Consider the following 4,723-nt stretch of genomic DNA (forward strand, 5'->3'; position numbering starts at 1 on the left):
CCTTGCGGGGCCTGCGAGAGGCGACCTCGCCTCAGGAGCACCGGCTGCGGTTCGCGCTGCTGCCTGGCTCGCTGCGGGCCGGCCGCGCGGGGCCGCCCCTTAGTACCCGTCCCCCCATCCCCACTGTGGATAGAATGAGAAACACATCTCCTAGAGCTGGAAGGCACCTCAGGAGGGCATCGAGTCCAGTCCTCTGCCCTCTGGGCAGGACCAAGCACCACCCCCTTCTCTCCCCATCCCTAAATGGCACCTCGGCAAAAAGAAGGGGAAGTCCTGAGCACCTTAGAGACTAACAGGTTTATTGGAACATCAGCTTTCCTGAGCAAAGACCAGCTTCGTCATCTGATAGTGTATCTGTGTTTTGATCGTGTTGCTTATAAAGTCTTATTCACATGCATTGCGGCTCTTGAGTGACTTTGTTTAGCAAATTCGAAAAAAAAATGTCTCTTGGTATTTTGGTTGCCGACCTCCATGCTAGACAATATGACCTCCTGTGGACCAGTAAATACTCTCTTCTAGCACTAGGCAAGTCCCTGGGGTGCCAGATTAGCGAGTCAGATGACGAAGCGGGTCTTTGCCCACCAAAGCTGATGCTCCAGTAAACCTGTTAGTCTCTAAGGTGCCCCACGACTTCTCATTGTTTCTGTTAGGGCTTGATTTTAGGCGAGGAGTCTCCCCATGAACCTGCGGGCCAACCTGGAGTCTCCCCGGTTGATGGTGTTTGCAGGCTACAGCCCTGGCAGGACTCTAGGGCAGAAAAGCAGAAACTGTAAAGCTTGACTCTCTAATCTGGCACCCCAGGGACTTGACTAGTGCTTGACGAGAGGATTTACTGGTCCACAGGAGGTCATATTGTCTAGTGCTGAGGTTGGCAACCAAAATAGCAAGAGGCTTTTTTTTTTGAATTTGCTAAACAAAGTCATTCAAGAGCTGCAGTGCATGTGAATAAGACTTTATTAGCAACATGATCAAAACATAGATACAGTATCATATCCCACATGCACCGCATATATTAAAGGGGGAGTTCTCCAATGTTTGGAGATCCCATATTGTTTGCTATTTAGGTATGAGTTGTTCTCTGTTGGGCTTTTTAGATGTTCACAGTTTATCAAAAGTAATCAGGAGGAGGGTTTTTTGCTTTGCAATTATAATGTCAGGAACCACAAAGAAGTCCTTAAGAGCCACATAGGGCTTTCACCCTTCAGAAAGGTGAGATGAGGATCAGACAGCTAGCAGAGGAGAAGCGAGCCCACAGAAAGCACAGTAAGGACCTGCCAGACACCCATTACACATGCAACAGATGCAGCAAGGACTGTCTGTCTCGTGTGAGCCTTCACAGTCACAGTCGACGCTGCAAATGATGATCCCAAATGGAACTATGAAGGGCGCGATCTATAGTCTACTTAGGCTGAAGGATGCTACTACTAGGGCTACAGAGCTGCAGTTTGCAGACCCCTGGTCTAGCAGCATTACTGTCACTTCTACTGCTTACTGGGCTCTTACAAGACGGGTAAATTACAGCTAAATAACAACACAGAACACTGAATGTGAGGACTGGTGTATCGGACCGCAGGAAACATGGCCAAACCCATGATAAGTGGTTGTCCAGCTAACTAAAATTATGCCAGATTACAGATGTTGCCAGACAAGAGAGTTACAGATTGGAGAAGTTCAACCCACAGTTACTCAGTTGCTGTGCCTAGCATAATAGTGCCCTAGATTGGTCAAAGTCTCTAGGCATCACAAAAATAAGGGGTCAAACTATGCATGGGCTTATCACCCTCATCATCAGCTCTTAAGAAGTAAATGCCTATGAGATCAGATCTCAGAAATGTCCAGTCCAGGCCCCTGGGTGGTACTGAGAGCAAGCTAAAACTATTGCCTTTGTTTCCAGAATCTCAGTGCTCATTAAAATATATACAGGACTAATGGTAAGCCTCTAGGTGTCATGGTTAAGAAGAAAATCTCAAAATTAGAGTGTAAAACCGTGAATCATGTGGAAATGGGTCTGCAAATGCTGAGAGGAGTGTGAACTATGCCCACTTATCTCACTGAGGTGTGGTGGCATAGTTACAGTGGTGCAGGTGGTGTAATCACACCGGGCCCCACAATATGAGGGACCAATCAGCTGGAACAGTGCTCTGAAACTTTAAGTGGTGTATTAGTCTTAACGCCACTCATTCAAATTTGGCCCTGCTGTCTGTCCATCTGGACATATTTCAGTTATCTTGTGACCCTGTGTAGAAGGGTTGCAGCATAACGTAATCTTGATCTGGTCAGCCCTCCATTGTGATAGCTGTCCCAAATGTGAGCAAGTGATGTTGCAACTTGATACTGTGAACCCACGGGAAAGGTTGCAGCGCCACTCATCGAGTCAAATTTGGCTTGTGCAATGTGAATGTTGGGCGGGCAAGGGAATACATGGAGTCACCTGGTGGCTGGAATCAGGAGGAGCTAACCTAGCCCCGGAGAGGAGTGGAAGGCTGATCCAGGTGTAGTACCCAGAGGTACTGAGACCTCATCTGGGGTGAGTGAAATCTCTGCTCTACAGCCTCAGCTGACAGCCAGCTGGACTTTAGCTCACGTGGTAGAGTGCAGGGCTTTAGCCCCTATTCTCCCAGGTTCTGTCCCTGGTGCTGGCAACATGGGTCTGTTGGTGTTACACAGGGAACACCAGAGGAAAATCCAGGAAGCACAACATGGGTGAGAGTCTGGGAATGGGCCCTTGGTAAGCTATAGAGTAAATGGGGAACGTTGGGGGACTTTGGGATGAGGAGCTGTGGACAACTGAAGGATATTGGGGAATGATGGGCCGAGTTGTGGGTAGAATAAGATATTTGGAGAGCGGTGGAGAGGAGCTGAGATGTGTGTGAGTGGTGGATATTGGGACTGTGGCTGGTGGGTTTGAGTGGAGCAGGATATGTGTCGGCTGCTGGGATATGTTGTGGGAGCTGGATGAGGCTTTTTAAGGATATATGTAGGTGGAAAAGGGGCGTTCTGGGGTATTATGGGGCAGGAGTACTTTGCTGGGAGGTCTTTGACAAGAACTAATCTCTTTACTCCATAAGGGTGTGTCTATTCTTCCAGGAAGATTGACCTGGTCAGGGTCAATCTTCTGGAGTTTGATTTTGTGCATGCACAAAATCATTCTCCCTGGGGTCAGCTACTGACCCCTGTGCTACACACTATTGTGTGGAGTAAGGGAGGTCTGTGGGAGAAGCAGTCCTGTCGACCTTCCTTAGGAGAGTCAGGTAAGTCGATTTCTGATATGTTGATTCTAGCTACTTATTTCCTTATTATAGACTGGTCCGAAGATAAACAATATATTAGATTTCAGAATCAGGAAGGAAGTCTCTAACCTCTTCTTGCACCAGGGCACTCTGGTGAGGTGATAACTCAAATGCTAAATAATGATAATTTAAAAGTAAGCAGTGCTAATTGTCATTGCTTCTGTAAAAAATGAGAGGAAGGATTATAGTTGTGCACAGGTTATTGGGAGTAAGTTCTTATTTTGGTGCCATAAGCAGGTGACATTAGGAAACACCGAGAAACTTAGCAGAACCCATGGGCATGTTCATACCCTGCTAAGAAGTGTCAGGTTCAAGGAGCCCAGTGCAATGAAGTGGCATATGCAATCATATTTTGAATTTATCTCCATAATGTACTGTGAGCAACATCTAAATTGATGACTCACATAGGTGGAGTTTACTTTGCATAGCTCAGAAGAGCACCTCTACCTTTCTCTCCTTCTCCCTGCCTGTTCTGATGCCTGTTGGATGCCTGTTGATGTAAAATTAGGCCGTTGAGGGGAGAATTCAGCCCTTGCTATATATGCCAATAACATGAATCGGATCTCTTCTGTCTCTAGGTTGCTATATGGCAACATGGCTGAATTTTCTTTATAACGTAAATGGCTAAAAGAAAAAAATAGCTTTAAAGCTCAAGATCTTTATCACTGAGTGTTTTAGCCCAATAGCCCTTGGACTGAGCCCAGCCTGGTTCTTAAGTGGAGGTGATGGGAGGGAGGACATGGAGGACACCAGCCACATGACTGCCTCCCCCAGTGTCTCCCTGCCCCTGCTCCACCTTTCCCCTCTTTTTCCCTGTCCTCGCTCCACACTGGGCTCCAAGCCTGCAGCACTGGGAGGGTGGTTGCCCCAAACCCCGTGTCCCCTTATGGATGGTTCTGCTCCCCTCCCCCAGTGGTAGGAAGTGGAGCGACATGCCAGGAGAGCACAGTGAGCTGGAGCCATCTTGCTCTGCTTTTCCGACCACTGCTGGTGGGTACAAAAGGGGCTGGACCATTGCTGCAGCCACTAGGCCCTCCTGCTAGCCCTCCATATGGCCAGAAGCTCTGGCCCAGATGTCTGCTGGTCGGCCTCTTGCCCCTCATACCCATGGCATTTGGGGCATGTGCCCATCTGCATGTCTCCTCTGCCAGGTGAGGTGCGTGGGGCAGCAGTAGGAACCAGGGGAGAGACCTGGCCCATAATTTTGGTGGAGCTGGGCCCTCAATCTGGGCCCTCAAGACAGAAATATTCTGGATGCCTGGCACCAAGGACCCATATAACTCACTGTCCCTGCTGCCGAGCAAGGAGATGTTACAATTGGCCCACTAAGGCCCAGTTCCTTAGGTACATAGGCACCTAATTCTCAGTGGGAGTTTCACACTTAACTCCCTTTGAGGATATGGGCCTCAGTCTCTCAAATTCTTCCTTGCCTG

The sequence above is a fragment of the Carettochelys insculpta genome, chromosome 1 (assembly GCF_033958435.1).
Source record: "Carettochelys insculpta isolate YL-2023 chromosome 1, ASM3395843v1, whole genome shotgun sequence".
NCBI lineage: Eukaryota > Metazoa > Chordata > Testudines > Carettochelyidae > Carettochelys > Carettochelys insculpta.